Here is a 24,367-nt window from a genome sequence, read left to right as displayed (position 1 = left end):
AATTTCTTTAAAACCAATCAAGACGTTGGAAACATTTCACTGAACAATACTTTAGTTTTTTTTCAGTGTTTAAAAACAAGCAAACAAACTTCTAAGTTTCTAGTAGCCTTGGCAGCCGTGGAGAAAACTTGAATGCCTCCCTCAGTGGCTCTTTGCTGTGCTTGAGGGCAGGTACTATATCCTGTGGGAAATGTGAGAGCAGAGGGAAGCAGGAAAGGAAGGAGGAAGGCAGGCAGGAGATGAACACTGCAGCAGCGTTGGTGGTATAGTGGTGAGCATAGCTGCCTTCCAAGCAGTTGACCCGGGTTCGATTCCCGGCCAACGCAGCTTTCCTTTTGACGCCGTTCCCAGCTGGGTGGAGGAGGTACTTCCATCCATCCATCCATCCATCCATCCATCCATCCATCCATCCATCCATCCATCCATCCATCCATCCATCCGTCGCTCCCGGGGCATGGCGAGCGCCGGGAGAAGCGGTCCCTGGGAAGTGGAGCAGGGACGGGAGGGGTCGAGCAGAACCCACAGGCAGGGTCCAGCCGGTGGTCCCGGGGACATCCCATCCCACCTTGCACAAGAACCGGCTGGATGTGTCTGTCTGCCAGGGTGGGAGCGGAGGTTGACGACGCCTTCGTTCACTCGGAATTGTCCGTAGGTAAAGGCAGCTGTTTCTGTGTGGTGACAGCGCTTCTGGAGCAGCGTCGGTGTCTCCAGGTCTGTCCTCAGCACTGGAGAGGTGTGGGAACGCTGGAGAACTGTGAAAAGTCTACAAGGATGGTTGGAGACCGTCATTTCTGCTGTGAAGAAAGAAGAGAGGACAAAGAGGGGGAATATTAATATGAGAAAATATCTGAAGGCAGGGTGCAAACAGCATGGAGCCAGGCTGTGCACTGTGGTGCCAGCGGCAGGACCAAAGGGAATGGGCACAAACAGACGCATGGAAGGTGCCCCCTGAACATCAGGAAACTCTTTTGCATTATGTGCGTGACCGAGCACTGGTACGTTGTCCAGAGTTGTGGAGTCTTCCATCCTTGGCTGTCTGGACATGGTCCTGGACAACTAAGTGCTCCTGCTTCAGCATCAGGGTCGAACAGATGGGATCCAGAGGTCCCTTACAACCTCAGCCATTCTGTCACTCTGTGCATCAAGCCAAGCAGTCCAACCAAGGCGAGAACTGAGGGCAGAGGACCATACAAGATGTTCGTGATTTCCCATGGAGTGGGAGCAGCAGCAGGAGGTGGGCTGAGGCAAGGCAGCCAAGGGAAGGGGTGTTACTCCGGCAGAGCTAGCATACACAGGAGTGCATACAAGCTGTGATTCACTGCAGAAACAGTAGCTGGTGCCTTCAGATGATACATCAGAGTCTAGAGTTAGAAACCTGCCAGCAGACTCCCTGTCTGAGTGCCCAGTCAGGTCTGTGAGAGGGCCAACCAGTTTTGGTGATGCAATTAATCACTGTCAATCCATGGCTCAGAATCTTGTTATACTTGAAACCTGACTCCTGACAACTATTTCAGAGAAAATGTTCTATCCCAAAGCAATTTTGAAATAATTTCTAGTATGTTTCCAAAATCTGTTTATATGACAATTGAAGACAGCACCTACTCACATGGTAGGCTGCAGTGAATGGAAGAAAATGCAATTATAATGACTGTTCACTTCTTTTGTTTCAGCCTCTCTCTTTTTTTCTTCCTCAAGTGGGAGAAAATGCAGTCACAGGTTTATAGAAATCAAAAGAAGGAAAGGGCTAAAAGAGCTGAGCTCGCCCAATGACAAGTTCCGGCCATTTGCACTTCACAGCTAACTAAGAATGTGTAATGAATAGAGTTACTAGGATTAATGGAGAATAGGAGATACAGGCTGTGAAAATGTAGTTAAAATAGACCAGAAAGATTTACAAAAGATTGATATTTGGAAGAGGATTAAATCCTCTGTCATTCTCGAAGAGAAGAGGTTCTGGAGGTAGTGGGTGGGTACAATTCCAGCAGGAGACAAGGGATTGAAATTTAAACCAGAAGGGTTTTACCTGCCCAGATTCTCATTGCAACTTTTTCTTACTAAACTGCTAAACCTAAGCTAATGAGTCAACATGATCATGTCAGACTTCTACAGGGGGAAAAAAAATTTAAATTACTTGTTTATATAAGCCTGGATCCAAGGAAAAATGCTCACATGAAAGACTAGAAAATGCTCCAAAAATAGCTGCTGAACCACCAGAGCAGCACAAGGGATGTTCCATTTCAAGGCAAAGCCAGTGGCTGCATGGAGCCAGCAAGGCATCACACTCTGTAGTGCATGGGTTACTCAAGGTCCACAAACACCACTCCTATCAACTTCAGGCTTTAGACTGAGCTCTCAGGCGACAGGTGAAAAAAGAGACAACAATATGAAACTGCAAAAGGGATTTGGACTCAGTGTCCTACATGACCACAAATTTTAAGTCAATACTCTATATGTACTTGCTCTTGTAGCAGTTCTCATAAATATGACTGTGCTTGCCAGATGTGTTTCTTACAGTTTCTTATATTCGTGGTTTTCTGCAGTAAATGGAAATACAAAACTTGGTATTTTCTCATGGCTTAAAGGTAATAACTTAGCTGGAAACCTGTAAGCTATGAGATGCTTCTGGATTTTTAAATTTTTACTGCACAGGAAGGCTGTGGTATGTTTTGTTGTTAGGCTATGTTTTGACACTTCATGTGGAATTGTGCAAAGTCTTGAGATGTCCTTTTGGTGTGCACAGTTATAGTATTCTATGCTAGCAATAGTCAATTAGTAGGGTCTCACAGCTGATTAGCAATGAGCTGTAATGCAGCTTTGCACTCAGCTCCCAGGAAAGGTACAATGCCATTTTAGAAGCAGGATGAAAACCACATGCAAATACAACTTCATTCATAGAATTGTATCTTAGAACCAGGGTATCGCAGAATAGCCTGGGTTGGAAGGGACCTTTAAAGATCATCTGGTTCCAACTCCTTGTCATGGACAGAATGCCCCTTCAGCAGATTGTTCCAAGTCCCATCCAACTTGGCCTTGAACACCTCCAGGGATGCTGCAACCACAACTCCTCTGGGCAGCCTATTCCAGTGCCTCGTCACCCTCACAATAAAGATTTTTTTTCTAATATCTAATCCACACCTACTCTTAGTTTGAAACCACTCCCCCTTGTCATGTCACTGTAAATATCCCTCTCTATCTTTCTTGTAGTTATTTGTCTTTGATTTATTCCTTCTTTTGAGTACATGGAAAGAATTTACTTATTGCTATTATGGATGGCTTAAAAAAAAGAAAATAAATGGAAGGAAGGAAGGAAGGAAGGAAGGAAGGAAGGAAGGAAGGAAGGAAGGAAGGAAGGAAGGAAGGAAGGAAGGAAGGAAGGAAGGAAGGAAGGAAGGAAGGACATATATATACACCCTCCTCATGCCATTCTGACTGCATGATTTGACTAACATAGCCAGAGTATTCTTTCTGAAAAATGGATAATAACACAGTATATTTTTTTCCCATTTCTTTTCTTCATCTCCTCAAAATAGGCTCAGGTAGTTTTTATGCTCTAGCATACTTTTTGGGCTGTCCAGAAGGAAAAATATACTTCCAAGAATCTTATGAAAATTCCATTAACACACATCTTGGCCTGAGACTTCTTTGAACATCAAAGTAAGCTACAAGCTAATTCACTTGCGTCCAGCTGCATTTTGTGGTATGCTCGTCATACTGAGGAGGCCCTTTTCTGTTTCCATCTTTCACTGCTTATGTCAAACAGTTTACAGAGAGACAATATAAATTCAGATAGAGTGCTAGGAATGCCATCAATGAGTTTGGGAGTATACATTGTGTTTGTGTGAGGTCACTGCATGCTGTCTTCAATGATTAGTGGCCTAGAGAATGCTTTTAAAGCCAAGGGCTACCCTCAGTGTCTTTAGTTACTCCATGTTAGGTTATGTTTTATTAGAAGGGCTCAGGCAATTCTTCTCTTGCATTTTAAAAATGGACTTGTGGCTGTTCAGTGTTTTTTTGTGGCATTTCCCTGTACTCATAACAAGAAGTCAGGTGACCAGTAAGATAAATTATATTTAACCTAGTGGTGACAGATGTAGCAGAGGTGAAAAGGTTATATCTATTAATAAATAAAGTTTGAAAGCCTTTTAGCACCATTTTTCACATCACGCTTATCTGACCTTCTGCACAAGATGACTTTCACAGCCTTATTACAATGAGAGGGAAAAAACCCAACTGTTTTTGTGGGTGGCTTTTCTTGTTGTTGTTTGGGGGGGGGGGAGAGGTTTGGGTTTTTTTAAAAATAAAAAAAAATTAAATTAATAATATAAAATGTTTAGGTTGTCTTCCTGAATGAATGAATGAATGAATGAATGAATGAATGAATGAATGAATGAAGTACCAGTGGTACTGCAGATAGGATTTCACTTGGATGGAAAAAATATGGTAGGTTTATTTTGGTCCCAGTGAGTGCTGACATTTTAACTCACGTATCTCTGATTTATTCAATCCTTGACAGTCCCAAAAAAAGTGATGCATTTTGCCTGAAAGCTCTGTAGGTGAGGCAAATTGACATATGCTTTTTCTTTCTCTTAAGGAGGTAATCTCCTCTGCAGTCCAGTGGGTGAAAGAGGTGGAAGTGGAAAAGGAAAATAGGAAAATATTCATGATAAGGATTTTTTTTTTCCCAAAATTCCTTGTGTTTATTTCACAAAATAACCCTTAGAACTTACTTCATATAAATGTGGACTTTAAAGGTCAGTGTCTGCAAGATCAATAGTAATCCACAGGTTGCTAAAAATAAAATTTGTAGCACGGTAAAGCTAAATACAATCAGGAATATTTGTTTATTTGAACTTTTATGGTAATAAAAATACTTAGAACATACATTGATAGACTCTATGTGGCTTAAGATCTGGTGCAAATATATTTTCTAATTCCATACTTAGACAAACTCCAATATACCTCATAGACCTCTAAGACCATCAAGTCCAAGCTTTGCTCGAATACCACCATAAACAAAACCATATTAAGAGGTGCCATGTCTACTTGGCTTTTGATGAGTTAGACTTGTTTTGACTTCCATAGATAGTGACACCCCTCCCCTCCTTCCCTGGGAAGCCTGTTTCAGCACCTAGCCACCCTTTTAGTAAATGTCTTTTTTCTTAATATCCAACCTGAACCTATCCTGACACAGCTTGAGGCCATTTTCTCTTGTCCTCTCTCTGTTTGCCTGTTCCACCTTTCTGCAACCTCCTTTCAAGAAGTTGTAGATAATGACAATATCTCATCAGCATCCTTTTCTCCAGGATAAACAACTTCAGCTCCCTTGACCACACCTCATAGGATTTCCATTTGAGATCCTTCACCAACTTCATTGTCCTTCTCTGGACATGCTCCAGCACCTCAGGAAAGCCCAAAACTGGACACAGGACGTAGGGTGTCACCTCACCAGTGCCAAATACAGGGGGACTTCACTGCCCTGGTCCTGCTGACCACAAGCCAGGTCCTGCTGGTACAAGCCAGGATGCCACTGACCTTTTTGGCCACCTGGGCACACTCTGGCTCATGTTTAGCTGGCTGTCAACCAGCACACCCAAGAGCTTCTCTACTGCACACCCAGGATTTTTCCAGCCACTCTTCCCCTTGCTCGGGGTTGTTACCCAAGCTAGGACCTGTCTCTTCACCTTGTTTAACCTTGTACAATTGCCTTGGCTCACTGATCCAGCCTACCCAGGCTGGGCTGGATCTCAGGGTCTGAAGTCTAGTTTTGTGATGTACCACAGACAGATCCTGATCTTAAATTAAGTGTGATTAATATCAAGGAATTACCAGGAAAAATTGGATCCCTCATTTCTGGATTGTCTGTGAAGCTGAAAGTCAAGGAATCCAAGTGAAGGAAAAATATGTAGGGTACGGTCATAATATCTTGTTTCAGTGATTAATTTCAGGGACTAATTCTGGGAGGAAGGACAGGGTCTCACCACCTTAGCTAAGAGTGCACACAGGAGTTTGTTTTTTTGTAGCTCGAGGTGAAGAATCTGGCATTCCCAGCTAGCATGTGTGATGCTTTAGGATGCACTCAAAGCTAAAACTGAGGAAACTCACCGGTCCCTGACTGAAGAAATGTACTCCCAGGGAGCACAGAATTTCCTTCCAGGGCATGAAGCATTGGCTGCCTCACTAACTAATCTGGTCTCCAGCCTATGGATTTCTGGGAGGACATGTCTTCTTGCCTAATGCCAAGATGTGCAGAATAAGAAATGCAGGAATAGGAAGATTGTTTCTCCTACAACTGGCCATGATAAGACTCCTGCCCTTTTAGCTATATAATAGTTCATTTTTGACTGGAAATCAATTGAGTATTTTTTAAAAAAGTAAAATAAACTTAATCAGACTTATGTCTCATTTTAGTTTGGGGGTAAAAAAAAAGTCAAAATTCTGACTTTTTCATTTATTCCCATTTTTCTTGTAGACATTTATAATATAGAAATTATAATTGGAGAATAAGGCCATCTAGAAGAAAGAAATATTAATTAATGTTTTATTATAAATAAGTTTTCTTAAGCTCTGTAATTTTTATAGCCATGCAAAGATAAATAGTGATTTAGAATGACCATTTAGAATAGGTCACCAACTGCCTAATAGATACAATCAGTAGCACAAAGAATGCAGAAATCCTGACTAAGTTTCCACTTCATACTTCTGTCTCTGCATTTATGCACTTCTTTTTCATCTGGGGCCGTCAAACTACCTCAGAGCTATTAAAGTTAAATGGCATAATCCATTTTCCAACAACACAAGGGCAAATTGACTGTTGATGTACCCCATTAATTTAGATTCCTAGGACCTGATCCAAGTCTCCTTCAAGTCAAACAACACACAGCCACTGACTATTGGAAATTGGCTGACACCAGTAGCTGCAAGCAAAACCAAAACAGGAAATTCTGTTCTCTCTGTTCTGCATGCTCAGCGAACCCTAATATGGACCCCCCCATTTAAGAGACACTTCAACATGTTATTCAATTAGCCATTATTTTTCATTCCATCCCATCCCAAAAAGTAACATTTTATTCTCTCTTGATAAATAAACAGGCTCACATGTCTAGATGGTTTTCCAGAGAACTAAGTACCTCTTCCATTATTTTACCTACATTTCTATCTGACACTTCACAACAGTTCAAGTATAATAACAAGCCTAGTGCTGTCTCCAGACTGAGTCTTCAAACAGCTAAGAAACTGAAACATGAAATCAGGATTTGTGTGACCTGGATGGCATACGATCATTTTTTAGATTAAACAAACCTGACCAAAACCCACAGTGCGCTTAATTGTTTCATATTTCCAGTCACACCACTGCTTTGTGGCACATATTTCTTTGATGCTTCAGACTGTCCCAAAGCAAACATCGCATTAATCCTTAGATCCTTTGCTCATTCTCTTACCTCTTTATTGGAACTGATACCTTTCTGTGCTCACACAAGAAGACTAGGAGCATGAATAATGCCATTGTCATATCATTCTCATTTTTCTTTGAGAATTCTTGATAATTCTAGAAAACCTTGAAGACAGTGACTCTCAGCTGACATTGAGAAGGCAGCATTGGAAGCTGTCATGAAGAACAGCATATTCTGTCAGCAGCAATTTACTTCCAGAATCTGAACTTTGGGTGTACAAAACCATATTTACAAGAAGTTTCTGTAATTTCCTTTTATTAATAAATTATTTCATATAATTTCAGTTTCACTTTAGAACAAACTGTGGATGACTAAAACTTGTACTCTGCGGGTATTAATGAACACTGATTTCTCTTTGGAAATCCATCAATAGGAAATGAAAAAAGCAGCTTTCTTAAAATAAATTATATTTATTAGTAAGGAAAAAACCATGTTGGATTAGGTGCTTCTGCAGCTCCTATTACCATAAAGCTGGAGCAATTTAAAGTCTTTAGTGTATTCTGTGAAGTAGTGGAGAACTGTCCTTCCCAATTTTGCAGATGGGTGAAAAAAGGCAATGTAGCTACATTTGGTGTCCATGAGGCATAAAAGAAGCCAACTGACTACCTCAGGAAAATCTGTGACAGAACAGCTACTTGAATCCAGGTTTTCTAGTGGTCTGACCAGTGGGCTGTTCTTCCCATCCTGCAGCTGGAAAAGTTATTTTAAAACTGCAAAGACACCTTTTGGTGCCTCAGAATAGTTTCCTCTCAGCAGCTTCTATCACCAGCTTGTATTCTGGTGCCTCTCTCCATTATCTTAATTTCTCCCTGTGGCTCTGTAGACAACTCCCTCCACTGTTTTCATTCTACCCATTCTACTTGGAATCTGGCCCTGTGCTCCCCAGCCTGCTTTTCAGTGCTGGGAAGAGGAAAGGACAGATCATTAGTGCTCAATGGTTTTCTCAGCAGGTAATCCTAGCCAGCTAAATTAGTCCATATTTAAAGCCCTAGGTCAGAGGGTTTTACTTTGTGGACAGTGGGAGGGTCTGAGTTACTGTGCAGTGAAGACAAACCCTTAGAGAATGCCTCAGCACAGGCAGTGCTTTTGCTGGCAATTAGAGCCAATTTGGTGTAAAATTATAGGTCTCGTGTCTTTGAACGAGTATGCTGAAACAGTTATCTCTCCAACAATTTTGTGGTACAGACATACAATCACAACAAAGCCCTGTGAATCCATGAGAGATTTTCATGGGGAATCAGGGTTAGAAACATCCAGCCCCTGGCACTCTAATTAGGTACAGTTTGTTTTGCTGACTGCAGTCTTTAAAGCCTCCAGTTATCCTTCAACTATGGCAGAACTAGTAAACCATTAGGGTCACAGTGCTTCCCTGATGTGAGACCAGTTGAGATTCTGGTGATTTCATACCAGAGGGGATCATCCTGCCTGCGTGGGGCTGGCTATTTGGGTGTCAACACCGTGTCCCACTGTGCTGTGTGAGGGGCTGAGGGGACATGATGAAAAGGGGAGGTCTTCCTTCTCTGTATTCCTTTCCATCTTCTCTGGTGTGAAGCCTTGATCCCACTTCTATTTTTCTGTAGCCCTTACTGAAGCCCTTACTGACATATAATGTTAAAAATCACCTGGGAGCCTCCGTGGCATAGTTTGATCAAAGAAGGGTTAAAAGAACTTAATAGTTTGGCATGAGGTGAGCCTGAAAAACCTGTCCAAAAAAAATCTGGATAAACACCTAGGTTGATTAGACCTCACTAAGCTTTGTCCTGCCAAAGCTGACTGGCTGCAGTTTTTTGGCTGGTTAATTTAAAATCATATCACGTATGGATACACTATACTGCTTTTACAGGAGAGTAACCTTAGCTGTAGTTTGACTCAAGTGTTATGTGTTGTGAATCTCTCCAGATAGCTCAGTCTGACCACCAGTATGGAACAACTTTTCATTCAGAGACTTTTGTTTTACATTCTGTATTATGTTTACTTAATATAGATTACCAGATACTCCAGAGAGAATCAGCTGCCATCACTGTTTAGTTTTTTCTCTTCAGAAATCAAATTAAATAACATATCTAAATCCTTAAAGCAAAGTGGCAGTGTCTGTTCTGGCTCTATTTTCACTTGCACAGCACTTTTTTTTTAGGAGAAGAAACCCCTTCATGCTTTCTCAAGAATTCACTAAAGATTAGTTTAGATTCACTAACAAGGGAGCCTGGTGGAAACTCCATAATGTTCCAATTTTCCAGTTCTTCACCACAGATGTATTTTCTACCTATGGCAATTACATGCATCAGGATGGATCATAAAATGGTATTCACTAAATTTAATTTACAGTCTCTTGTATGGTTGCAAGTTAACTTTTGATTTTGATGGAAAAAGACATAGCCTTAAAACCATCAAACTCTCTTAAAAAAAAAAAAAAAGACTAACTGCTCTTTTTTTAAAGCAAATTTATTTTCTCACTCTGAAATATGAATTGAATCTTTGTGGAGTCAGCAGTGCCAGGGTTTCAGTGGTGCACTGAACTAAATACGTTATTTTTACACCTCATGAAAATGAGTTTTGCCACGTCTCATCCTAAACTTGTGCATAATAACCATAGACATTTCACCAGAGATATCCAAATACAGTAGCTTCAAAGAGGATTACTAGACCTTCAAACTAAATCAGTTTTTATTGGCTCACATATTTAAAGGAACCCAAGATTTCTTGGCTGATATTAAATGGAAACTCTCTCAAAACACAATTATATTATACTGGACCCTGCATCAGTTGATCTCCATGGGCACAGTCTTCCCTGGGCTTCCTGAAAACTGCTTCCTGCAGTGTCTTTTTAAGATACACAGATATACAATATTACTAAATTATATTCTGGGAACTTATTTACCTTAATTCTTACATGAGGCTTCTGGAAATTTTTTTTTTTAATTAATCCATGGTTGTAAGGGTTGACCTCTGTCAAATTTGTCACTGTAGAGCATCCTGAATAGTGGTAAAAAAATTTATCGTCCATGTGTATGATCAATGTTTGGAATGCATGAATACACTTTAATGGGTTTACAAGTGATCAGCATGGAAGACTGATGGGCTTTTACACATACCCTGGCAAAAAAGTGAGTTTGAAGATTTCAGCAGCAGCTGGAAAGAGCAGCAGCATGTGCCCAACCAGCTCTGGAGCCAAAAAGCAAATTTTCTGTGCAACAGAGGCTAAAAATCTTTGGTTTTGACACTCTTAGTGACCTCTGCCAAATGAGTGAGTAACCTCAATCAAGCTAGGTAATGGCAGATTTTGCACCCTAGAATGCACTGTAATCTGCCTCAGTTTTGGCAAATATATAGATTAACATTTTGTTCATCAAATGGTAGAAATAAGTGAATTCCATGGAACCACGAAGGCTCTGGTACCTGTGATGCTTCCCTTCTGCCTTTATGGACAGTCACCTTTATGGACAGTCACCTACCACAGTCATATTATATAAAACAATAAAACAAAACATTCTCAGTCATTCTCAATTAGCCAACATAAAGGCAGTCTATGGCATCAGACATAAATTTATTTTTTATATAGTCAGAAAAGCCACAGGGTGCGATATGAAGGGGACCAAAAATGCCTTAAGATGTTGGCTGTTGCTGCTGTGAGGCAGAAAGCAGATTTTTTTTAGGTGTCTGCCTTTGATGTAAAACTGATCTGTGCTTTTTTTTCAAACTGCTTGGAGAGAGAAAAGAAACAAAGTACCTATTTCACTTTCTAAAAAATATGGATATCTAATCAATGTTTTTTCAGTGTTGAACTAAATTCTGATTTTGGAAGGAAAGGATATGTTTGGAAACATGATGTACCTATTTGTGTTAGATCGTCTTTATGTATGTGCCGATCCACAGAGTTCAGAGTGGCACAGACTTTGTAAGAACAAGCACTTCAATTTTAAACCAGCAGCAAAAACCTGCCTGCTTTCTAAATTTATAAATTATTGACACAGAATCAGTGAGACTGCAACAGTTAATTGGCCCCTCTGGTCAATTCTCAATGGTCCTGAGAAGTTCATTGGTTTCAGATAAAGGTTTTTTGCTGAGCTGTAAGGTGAAATATTCCCAGAGTTTGAACAAGTTCATGCTCATTGTTTGCTTTTTAAATAGCATATATCAAAGCCATGTCTTGGGAAGGAACAAGGCCAAGATATGTCCTTGGTAAGGAAAAATGTGAGATATAGAACTGACCTCTAACGTAGATTTAGTCTTGAAATATTGTATCTTCAAAAAGAAATGGAATTTCAACATTTGTGGTTGTAGATCTAGGAAATTATCTATGAAGAGCATACACACTTAGAATTATCCAGCTGTGTATTTTTGTGTCAGTTGTTTTATTATTTCTGTATCAAGTACTATTATCACACTATTACGGTTCTTAAACAATTTATGATAATCTCTGTTTTAAATTCAGGAATCAAGTTTCTTTGCCATCAAAATGTTTTGTCTGGGGAACATTTCAGAAAAAGACAATTCAAATTGACCAAATATTTCCTCACATAAAGCAACTTAAAAATAAAATTATGAACTGAGTCTTTCACTTTTGAAATGGGGGTATTAAATTTCGCTTTCTGTTATCAGGGAAACCTATAGGTTATGTATAAGTGTGCTGTTTTCACAAAATGAGAAAATCATCTCAATTCTGTATTGTGTATGTGGGAAGAGCTAAACACTTCTAAATGGGATCCACAAAGGTGATGCACTAAGGAGGTACTAGTTTTAAGTACAAAGTGGGAAATCTTGCACCCAGCAACGTGGAAAGCATCAGGGTTTTATTCTTGGGCTGCCTTCAACTTCTTGAGAGTCAAGTAGATGAGTTGCATCTAAGAGTCACCTTTAGCAGCTCAATCTAATCTCATCACTTTTAAAGTTGAAGATTGTTACAGACCATCTTCCACTAAAGACACAGATTGATGCAGAAAGACTGCTTATAAGCAAGAAGTATGATTTCTATAATAACTTTTAGTAACTTTCCTAGAAGCAACTCCATAGTTTTTTAAATTGAAAACATACAGTCATTTAAAAAAAAAATTAAATATGCTTCAAAGAAGGATAAAGAAACATATATTCGTGCACTAGTAAATTTTTGCTCAGTTTAGAAAGTCTAGCCTTCTTATTAGAAGTTATGAACAGTTATAAATATTTCAGAAGCCAAATACTAGACATTCTCAGAAGACCCTGGTCAACCAATTCCATATTTACTATTTATAATCTTTCTCTGACATCAGTGGGACTATGCAGAGCTGTAAGCAGACACATTAGTGAATGCACTGGCACGTTAGAGACTTAAAATGAATGAGGAGCATAATGGCTGCTTTTCAAAGAGGAGAAGCAAAATAATGGAAGTGAGGATTAATAAATATATGGCTTGATTATTATAATAATGAAATTATTAAGCAAAAAAAGCCTATTTTATCAAATTTAACATGATTTTAGTAGTACGCATGTTATTCTCAAGGCTGAAGTTTTGATAATGTGGATATTCCCAGCCCATTTCTGTCACTATGAAATACATTGTCCAGGCTTGGACTGTTGGGTAGTCTCTTCTGTAAGGATGTACTTCTCCAGTGCCTTGGCAGAATCAGAGGCACCTCTCTGCTCCTGACATGTTGCTCTTCCATCTTACCCATATTGTACCAAGGCTTCCACAAGAAGGTCAGGTCTGAGGGCCAGGCCAGCCATCAGGGAACCCTCAAAGACAAACTTCACCTGGTAGTTTCATTGATGTCATGACATGAAATGAGCTGAAACAACGCGAGTTCTTACATACTAACATTATGGAAACTGGGTTTTCTTTTTATTTTGGAGCTGGCAGGTAAGATACAAAGCCAATACCACAAACATTTTTTATTAATCAAAGAACCAGCTCTTTTAAACAATGAACTCTTAACCTCTTGTATCCTGACTAGATGCCAAGTTGGGTTAAATGGATTCTGCCAACTTAAATCCCTTTGGCAATTTCAGGTGCTCTAGTTCCTCTGTCACTCTTTGGTTCTCCTTCTGGGGCAGAGACTACCACTGAATGTGCATGTTTCCACTGACTCGTATCCAAGGGCAGATTTTGGCTGCTGGAAATGGTTGTGTACTGTAGTGCTACTGGCCCTGAACTGATTTCTTCCATCCAAGGGGTAACTGCATTCCACTGAAATGATGATCCTTTTATTCATACAGGGTGTTTGGAAAAGGAATAAGGAAGAGGAATAGAGTGAAGAATAATAGATGTTTGAATTATGAAGCCTGCAGAGAACATTTGACTGTAATAGGGTCCTACTGACCTTTCTAAAATTGAGAGGCTGTGGTGCTTTTACAAACTGCTGACATTTGCAGTCTTCAGAATTTGGACAGTCATAACCCACAATTACGGGCATACTAAGGGCCTCCTTATGAAGACAAATTCTTGATGAGACACAGATGTTTCTCAGGACTATACCCATGCTAAAAAATAAGTCCAAGCAACTGAATTTGTGTTCTTCAAGGCATCTTTAGGGGTTTTGGTGTTTCTAATTAAAGTGTTGTGAGGCTACAGACAGCACAAATGAGACAATAAGCTTATTAACCTTGCATAGCATGCTTATGACATATTTTGCCATTTCTCTTCTAATATGTGTTTTGTCGTGTGTTTTTAAAGAGGCAGAAGATTTTTGCACATTAGGTTATATATATATTAATGAAGCTGAGGGCCTGCCTTTCCTCTCACAGCTGTAGAAAGTCAGTAATCCTAAAACAACACAGTTTTGTGGTATAAACCCAGATTGAGCATAGATGGGCTTTATGTGATGTAAAAACAAAAGGTGAAAATGTAACAATTCATTACTAGGAAGCTGAATAAGGGAAGAGGATTAGATAGCAGGTGGTGGTGGGTGTAGGTCAGGCAACAGGAGAGTGCTGCAGCACCATCTGTTCATGCTGTTCTCACACCATTAGCTGGGTGTTTCTGTTGCAGACCTCTAAGCATCTGGCTGTGCTGCTGGGGCTGCAGCCTCCCCTCCTTTGGAGGGGAAAGTGTTAGTTTGTCCTGGAACCTTTCTTCTTTCTTTCTTTGTACCATCCTTGCTCCCATCTCTGACCTTTAAATTCTGTTCATGAACTAAAACACATGAACAATTCATGCAAAACATGTGCCTGCTAAGGAGAGTCGATTGGACAACAGCGAGTACAAGTGTAGCCCATGCTTTGTTCTTATTGAAACCATATGGGGATAAATCCATGACCTGATGTAATGGTCCATCTTCTGTTTGCAATTACTCTGTTGATAGATGCCACAGCAACATCAGAGTAACTGTCATGGCCTGAGACTTCAGTGGGCTGGATGCTGCATGTCCAAACAGAAGAGGTGTTCCTTGTCTTAGAGAGGTTACACAAGCATGCTATTCAACTGGGAATCCATTATTTTCCTTCTCCTTGTATGCTACAAATATTTGGGGCTTTTAAGTTGTAATAATAATTATAATAATAATAACAACAGTATACATCTTTAAGAAGTTTAAATCTTTGAAGCATTCAAGAATTCAGGTATTTTCCTTCTTCGGAAGTACAAAATTTATGGAGATTGAGACACCTTTATTTCTTTTAAACCTTCACTATTTCCTTAGAAATGGCAGTCAGCTTGTCTCCTGATCTCCATGCAGTTTCCTGTCAAGAGAATATATTACCATAACCTTTGAAATGTAGTGGAAACCAGGAGTTTATTTCCAGACCTGGATCCAAAGTAAAGACTTATTTGGGAGCTAAAAAATGTTTCAGTGTTGAAACATTTCTTTGATAGCTAGGAAAAGCTTTTCCACACTTTTGTGATTTAAAAATACCTGCTTGTCTCCAATTTGGCCATTCTATAAACAGCATTGCCTCTTAGTGACATCTGCTGGAAGAGATAGAATTGAAGCATGCTCATGTTTTCTCCATGCCTGCTACCTGCCAGCATTTTAGCTCCTAAGGGGAAAAAAAACCACTAACTCTGTATTTCAGACCAGTACCTGGCCAGTTCTGCTTTGAACTTTTCCTTATCCCACAGGACAACTGTTCTTCACCTTCTTCTTGTGTTGACACAAAGGGAATGACCCATATGCCAACATGACAAGGATCCAAAAAGTTATAAAAGCTCCATTGTAAGGCTAAATCCTTAGCAGGGATTAGAGCAGTTTGCACGAAGGAAAAGAGAGGAAGTGCATTAGAGCAGGAAGTCATTAAAATAATGAATCACTTGGCAGAACCCTGTTTTTTCTATAGGGTTTATACATTTTTTGCAAGCAGATTTACATTTTCAAGATTGTCAGTTTAAGCTGCATCCTCCACGTAGCTTTTCTTCTGCTACCTCTCGCCAAGAAAACCAGCTGGAGGGGTTTAGTAATGAACTAAGATGGGAATATTTTTCTATTTTTTCTCCTTGAAGCTGTTATGATGTGCATCTCTTTACTACTTAGTTTTGGCTTTTGTTGTAGCTGTAACTCTATCATTGCATGTTTTGATATATCTTGTGCTTATTGTAGACTAGAACATGCATATTACTATATAAAGCTAGAGACTGAATTGTTTCATAAGTATATCTGGGCATATGTGACTAGGATCATGAAGTCAAAAATAGAAATTTTTTTCAAACTTTATGATTGGTCTATATTTTCATGGAAACAGCATAATAGACTGATCTCTGTGTAAATCAGTAAGAAAATATAGAGTTTTACTAGAGGAAGTAAGGAATTTAATCTCCAGAAATAACAAGCCATAATCTTCTTTATTTTTTCCCTCACTTTGTCTGGTTTTGTTTAGGGCAAATACCAATTTAGTGCATATACCTAGACCTGTAAATCTTTGTTAATGTTAGGTGAGGTGAGCAATCCCTCAGTGACTGCAAGAACTAACAGCTTATAGCATATGTACACATTTTCAGGAAAGGCAATGTTTGCAAGTGAAAGAACTATCTTTTTACTAGATTGTCTTCTATATTTGGGAAAAATGAATCAACTTTTGAATATGCAGTCTTTCCTCAAGTCTGAAGTACATACAAGTCCTCAGACTGATCTGTTTCTCTTTGCATTTGCTTCCTAGAGCATTTCCTGCTCTTTATATATGGATTCTAAACTTGAAACTCATCACCTTTGGGAAGTGAAATCCAATATTTGCAACTTCCTGCTTGTTGTCACCTCACCTGGAAAGATGCATTCTGTGGGTTTTTATCCTCAAATTTTTTTTAACATCTACAGTTCTGATCTGAATAAGTCATAGTTTGTTCACAGATATTTTTTTTTATTCATTAATAGTCAAATCTATCAATGATGTAATCCTCTAGACTGCACTGGCATTGTATTAAATTGGTTACATCCCAGGTACTTCATCTGGAAGTTGAAAAAGTAAAACGTCACCATCTCACTTGGATAATTTGCACTGTGATTATAGGATATAGAAGAGGAAGTAATTGCTGTAGGAAAAAGAATTGGATTTTAGTTATTTACACATCATAACTAATGAAATGTGGAACTAAACAGATTCTTTTTTTTTTTGACAATATAATTTGAACCCTTTTATACAGTTTCCTGACCCTTAGTCCAAAACCAATTTCCCTCTCACTAATTTGCAGTGTTCAACTGTTACTGAACACTCCTATTGTCAAAGCTTTATGCTGTTGTACTGTGTGGGGTTACTTTGCCCTGAGATAGCCAAGGCTGAAAAAAGACTCCTGGGATTTTCTTCTTGGTTGGTCGGGGCAAAAATAAATAACTGCAGAGTGTGATTCAGTCCATTGCAATGCAGGCAAGTGCAAGCAGTGAAGTGACACACCTCTGGATGTGCCTAGGCTACCTGGAGAGTCCAAGGGGATTAAATTTAGGCACTTTAAATTAGGTGAGAGGATCTTCCCAGTGTTCTCTCATAGTAGCTGGCCCTTTCAGCATCAAATAGACAGTAGACTCAGTCATTTTGCTGCAGATTCCAGTTTTTGAATTCAATGTATATTTACCCCAAGGCATGGCTATACTCTAATTAAGTGATTTAAACAGCTTGGGTTTTAGTTACCAAATATATACCCTGGATCACAAAAATGTTTTGTAGTTTATGCTGTAGTCAACTTCCCACATTTTTGTTCCTCTCAGTATGTAATGTACTGAAGCTTCAATGACACCTGACTGCAGAGCAGACAATATGTAATTGCAATGATGCATATGCAATGATGTATATCACTAAGTGCCTGCTTTGTTGCATCAGCAGCATGTCTGCTGTAAACCCCTTCATGGAAGACTTGCCCAAGTCCTTTTTTCAGCTATTGTAATCTGAAAAGATAAGAATATTCAGAAGTTAGTGTAAAACAAGTCTAAATGATTGTATTAATTTTTTATTACTTTTCATTGTAGATACTTTAATGTAAATCTTAGTCAATCTCTTTTCATTTTTCACTTCCTGAGGCATTGGACACTCAGGTAGTATTTATACTGCTTTATTTTTGTTATCAAAAGTGACTATTAGGCATGAAGTGTATATGCTATACATTCAAGGCAAACACGATGCATGATTTTTTTCTTTACAATATTGCAATTAAATTATAATTATTTGCTTGGAAAACGTCTGGTTTTAACTCCCTCTAGGTTGCTCTCTCAGTACTTTTTCTTTCACTTTAAAATGAAATATAAGAATATTAGTTAATTTTATTATTTTGAGAATTGATGCTACATTTATTGATAATTTCTCACCTTACTGATTAATTCCCCTTAGAATTACTGATATGTTTTTATGTTGAGTGCAGCACTGTTCATCCTTGGCAGGAAGCCATGCAAGTCCATTTTGTGCAGGTGACAGAGAGTTTCTAGAATGATATAATTCTCAAAGTATCATCTGGCACACTGAGCAGGACATTAAAATCAGCATGAATTTCTATTTTTTGGAAAACGTGTTTCTTTTCTTTTCTTTTCCTTCCTCTTTTTTTTTTTTTTTGTTTTTTCCTGATCTTTTGAAATGTTAAAACACGTCTTTTGTAGGATTTAAAATACTTGCACTTCCTTTGAAACCTAGCTTTCTTCTTTTACATCCTCACTATCAAGGAAATGCTGAAGATCTCCCTGGATATCACTAATGTAACAATAAGACTTTCAAGAAAGTGCCTTACAATTCATATCAGTGAAGGTGTGTCTCTGTTTCTATAGAAATTTAGGTAATGTTTCCCATTCATTCAATAGAAGAAGGATCAAACTTTGCAGTTATGATAACTTTATGGAGTCTGAAGAACACTTCCTTTTTTCTAAATTATTTTCTAAAGCTCCAAGAGCAGTTCAGTTGCAACATTTGAACAATAACAAAATTTGCAGATCATGATTAAAAAAAAGGTATATTTTATCATAGATGATTTTACTCAATTTACATCCTTGTCTCCCACAATATAATTTAGAGTTTCTTATGAAAGAGGAAACAAATGTGATAAAACACATCCACATTTTCATTTGTTTGGTTTGTCATGTTTTGGATGAGAGACAAAGCTCAGAAATGGGGAAAAATACCTGGCTGGCATTTTATTAAACAATATAACCTCCTCTTTCAACTTCAAAAGAACTATGGGATTTTGTTCCCTTTGTTTTTCTTAGTATCTCCTATTAAAGGGGACAATATCAAAGACAGGAAATCTGACTTTCTACGGAATTAAATGATTTTTAGTTCTCCATTTCCTTCAGGTACATTCAGAAGCTTTTCTAAATTACTCTCTCCTGGCAAACCTGTTTTTCCACTTTTCTCTTTGCATTGAAATCCAGCAAGTGTGTTGTTTTCTCAGGCTGACCAAAACCTGCCATTGCCTTCTGATTCACTAATTTTAAAACTACCTTCATGAAATCAATGCTGAAAAGACACACATAGGATAAATTAGTAATTAGATAAAAATTAGTTGGAATAAATGAGTAATAGAGTTTAATGTTTTGCATTAAAAAAAAAACAAACCGAACCAACCAACCAAAAAAAATAAAAAGGAAACAAAACAACAAAACAAAACAAAACAAAACAAAAAAAAGAAACAAACTCCTTAAAAATCTTGAAGATAAGATTTAATCAAGTTACAGATTGTCAGTAATCAGATTTTGTTGTGTACCATGAGAATGTACAGGAGAGAAAATAAAGATGTACAATGTACAAATATTTAGACATGCTTGCAGTCCTTAAAATTGTCCTGCCTTACAATTTCCATACAGTGCTTAAGAATGTAAGGATTATTTATGTAAGAGCACAACGATCCTTACATAATATCCTTACAAATAGGAATCAGTGTCTGAGCAAAGTACATTAGTTGACTCATCTTCCCAAACTGAGAACACATCTCAGTCACCTGGCAGATATAAAACCAGATTAAAAACCAGATTTCACAGGAATTTGCTCTGCACACTTTCATCCTTCCTATCACCAGTCCAGATCTGAAAAAAAACCTAAAAAACTGAAGTGAAGACCATTTTTAAGTCTTTAGGTAAGGACAGGGAACAATTTTCATTTATCTACTGGTAATTAGAGAGCTGTTCTGCTTGACATATTTTTGTTTTAGCGTAGGGCAGAGAAAAGGGAATAGTGAAAATGAGGGATACCTGAGTACTTATCAAGGGGAAGGTTTTCTTTCTTTTGGTCAGACATTCTATTGGCAAGAAGGGAGCAAATGACTGTTCTCCATCACTTTGGGCCAACTTAAACTCTGTGGTTACTACACTCAAACCAGCAGCTCATTATCAATACAGATGAATTTGACTCACTCTTGTCTGTTTGCAGCCAGTAAAGTTTAATTTGAAAGTTATTCTTGCCAAGTCTCAGCATTTTCTTAGATGGATACTTTTAACTACTGTCACCATAAGCAATAAGAGTTGTGATGAAATATTTTAAAGCACATGATTGCCAGAACTAACATAAAAGTCAAGCCCCTATGTCACTGAAAATTGGAATGATTGTTTTTTTTCTCATCCATCAATATATTACAGATATTAAACAGTGTTATTATCTTTTATAAAATGCCACTATGTAAATGGATGTTTAAAGAGAAAAGTTCTAAAACTGGTGATTTTACAAGGTCATTAAAAAAAAATAAAAAATGCTTTTTAATTTATTCATCTTATCACAATGCCAGGTGGTCAAAATACTCTTAAATAAGGCTATATATCACACAGTTTATCTTTCTTCCTTTGGAATATAAATAAATTTCTCCTGTTTTTGTAAAACACGGGAACCCTTTACATGTACTTTGAGTCATGGTATATGAGTTGTGTGACCAATGTCACTTGCTTTCCCTTAGTCCAGGGTCGATCTGCCACTAGAGAAAGCAAGTGAGGTGTGGAATATCTGTGGCTGTTGTGGGAGAGAGGTAGCAGAACAAATGCTAATAAACAGCAGATCATGCAGTGTGTATTTCCAGCACTGGCTTCATTAGAAGAAAATTTGCTTCCATGGTTTCTTCACCTTCTTCTCTTTCAGAATGCCACTGTAATAGAAAGTTTTTGAGTATTTCTTCTGTATTTAGTTATGAGATGCCTTAAGCAATTCCAGCTGCTTCCAGGATTATTTCAACCATGTACCCTGTTCTTCATCAGCTGATGCAAGGTCTGAATGCCATTATGGTGTGCAAGCAATGTACAGATATTTTTCAAAGGAAAAGATTCAAGAATAAAATATAAAAATGGGGAAAAAATGAACATTCCTTACCATTGAATGAATGTATTTTTTTTTCTACATGCAGTACTAGCATTAAACCCCACAAAAACTGACAAATGCTTGTTGTTTTTTAATGGTTCTTTTTTATACAAATTTCTATGAACCAGCCGGTGTTGCCGAAGCTGGAATTTCCCATGTTGTTGAGATCAACAGGTTACTCATTCTGCATTTTCCACAAAGTAAAAAAACCAAAAAAACTAGCTATCCAGAAGTTAATTAAAACATATATTCCCAGTCATGGTAACAAGTAAATTGCAAGCAGATCTCATAATCTTTGTTCATTTGAGTTAAAATGAGTAATATTGAAAGATCTCACAATAGAAAGGGGCCATTCAAGAAATATTACAAAACCCCAGACACTTCTGATATTTATATGTCTGCAAACATAAGAAATATTTCAAACAACAACAAAACCAACAAAAATTCCTGAAGTTGTTCTAATTCATCCCTTAAAAATTTATATGTATAAGGTGCAACTGACTGTAGTTGTTTTTGTGTCAGTTTTGCTTAGGTAGGAGTTCTCTGATTTGCTTCCTTGCAAAGACTTCTGCTTTATTTTGTGCAGTAAATGTTGAGGTGGTTCTAACAGTGGGTTTTTAATCCACAGATTTGTCCAGACATTGCAGTACTTTTCTATTCTACATTGATGAAATACAAAAGAAAATGTGTTTTTTCTCAAACATCATTATGGACTTCTACCTTCAGTATTTCATTATTTGCTTATGGGTTAAGAAAGCATTTATATTTTTTATTACAGATCAAGAGTATCATTGTGGAGGTAAAATAACTTCAGACAGAAGGTCAGTTTCCTGAAGGGAAACATTATTTTTAATTAGAGAAATAATTTTGAGCTAAATTGTTGCCTAAAATCTGGTTTCTAATATTTATTTAAAGGAACAATGCATTGAATTGAAGTCAGACATGATAGTGGAAGAGGTGTTCATCTCAGCCTGGTTAATTATCACTTTCTTTTCTTCTTCCTGCCTTCAGTGTGTGAGCATTTGACAGGAGAAAACTCCATGTAATCTTGTGGAGACATTATGTTTTATTTCAGGTTATAATCTGAACTACATGTGATCAAATACATGAGCCATAGGATGCAGTCAGAGGTTTTGGGAGTTTTCCATGTGCCTTATTTTTTCCTGCTGATATTTTCCTAGGTACATGGAAATACAGGAATTTCTATGTAGGACCTTTCTCCATCGTTCCTAAACATTATCCACATAAACTCTGCATGCCATGTGCTACTGGGGAAGGTGACACGACTTCTCAGGACCAGCACATTATCTCTTCCCCTACATTAGATCTTAATTTCAAACAGTTACATTTGTGAAGCAAAAGGTAAATGCTCCCTTTAATGTTTTGGGGGGTAATTATCAAACCCCAGGATACTGCTCATACTCCTGTATATTTGTTTTCTGACCCTATTTAAATGTACTTAAATATTTGAACTCCACAAATATCCTGTCACAGAAATTCTGAATTTTTTCTCTTTTTTAAGAAAATCAAAACTGATTTTTATTTTCTCAGAACAGAGATTTTCTTTAATTTTTATTGTTTTTTTTTTTTATTCTGCTTATTTTTTAGCAGCCTGAGATGGGATAACTACTATGAACATAGTATATTAGCTGGAGATACACCTCTGATATCAATAGAATTAATATTTTGTTTATTCTCTGCTCCATTCCTTATATAACTTAATGTTTTGACAACTCAACAATTCACACCAAACAGAGGGTAACAGGATTCAAACAAAATCAATTAACACTTCAAATTTTTCCCGTACTCCATCTGTTCCTGTTGTAGAGGTACAAAAGCTGATGCTATGATAAGACTCTAAATTTAAATTTTATTTACTTCTCTGCAGTGGGAACCAGTAGTTTGGTTGAATACTTCTGTAGTAGAAAAAAATTGTCATTTGTTCAGTCCTACATAAGAATCCTGCTTATGTCAATAAGGCAGCCAAGATCAAGCCAGTCCCTGCAGCACACTGGAATATCACTGAATTTCCATTCATTTTGGGAACCAGTGTATGGGTGACTATGTTCCCTAGCTGAAAGAAGAGCAGACCCACCTGACTATGCTGGCTGATGCTAAAGACAGATTATCTTTCTTCAATATATTAGTAAAAGTCAACCTGGTTTTTAAAGCATCTCTGGACTTTCAGAATGATCAACATTAAAGATGAACGGTAGGATTTCTTTCCTTCCTCACTTTCCAAACCTCAGGAATTCAATATGTATTGAAAAGATCAGGAATTATTCTGTATATTTTATATAAAACATTAACCCCAGGAACAGGACATACAAAGCTTGCAGATTTAAGAAATGCCTTTGGAAGCCAAGCTAATGTCTGTAAAATGTCAGATGGGATTTTACTGCTTCTAAGAAGCGTGTTTCAATCCATAAAGAGCAATCTTCAGTGTGAAAAAAGAAAGAAAACGTAGCTACAAATACAAAAAGTATTATTTTTGTTTCTTATTCTTTCTATTGTGACTGGTTGCTTGTGTCTATCTTTATTCTAAGATACTGATAAAATTATAACAAAATCCTGTCTGCACTTGGATAGATTTTCACCCTGGAACAGTTATTTATCACCTGCTAAGATATTCATTATATGCCTGTCAGATAAGAGATATAGGGGAACAAGTATTTGCCAAAATTCCTTAATTTTAAATTAATCTCAGACTTGGTAGAGCCTTGGTAGGTTCCTTTCATGTGGTTAGGCAGTTGTCTTATCCTGGTATCTCTCCAAGGTTTACGTATAAAAAGAGACTGTGATATGGCACCACTGAAGTCGATAGAAGTTTCTATTGATTTTTTGGGCCTGGATGTCCTTGGTTTTCTGGGTTCATTTTTCTGTGTTCATTTTCTAGAACTAGTTAAGGAAGCTGATGCATTATACAGTCTTTTCCGCTTCCCTTACCTTCCCAAATCTTTTCCCCTCTTCTTTATCACAGTCTGATTTATGTTCTCATAATAAGACATCCTGGTGTTATTATTTTTTCCACTCCCTCTTTGAACTGCCCTTTGTTTAGCAGGAGTAGTGCTAGTTGTGATTTTACTGAAGTTTTATCTAAACCCACGAGACTGATGAGAAGAATAATTGAAGAACATCCAACAGTGTTTCTGTGGATGGAAATGGGAGAAAAGGCTCTCAGCTCTCTTGTAGTTCACTGTACCTCAGTGGTAGGAACTTTAGCTCATAAGCAGAAGGCCATTCAGAAATATTCCAAAGAAAAGAGC

At 37.9% G+C, this 24,367-nt stretch overlaps 1 non-coding gene across 1 annotated transcript; it reads left to right on the top strand.

Annotated features, from left to right (window-relative positions):
* The first annotated feature begins 254 nt into the window (after positions 1-254).
* TRNAG-UCC (transfer RNA glycine (anticodon UCC)) lies at positions 255-326 on the top strand. Its single transcript has one exon. It is a non-coding gene; the product is annotated as a tRNA-Gly (tRNA).
* The last annotated feature ends 24,041 nt before the right edge of the window (positions 327-24,367 follow it).

This window comes from Cinclus cinclus, chromosome 1 (genome assembly GCF_963662255.1).
Source record: "Cinclus cinclus chromosome 1, bCinCin1.1, whole genome shotgun sequence".
Lineage (NCBI taxonomy): Eukaryota > Metazoa > Chordata > Aves > Passeriformes > Cinclidae > Cinclus > Cinclus cinclus.
Note: the sequence above shows the minus strand (reverse complement) of the source record. Positions and strands in the feature narration are given on the sequence as shown.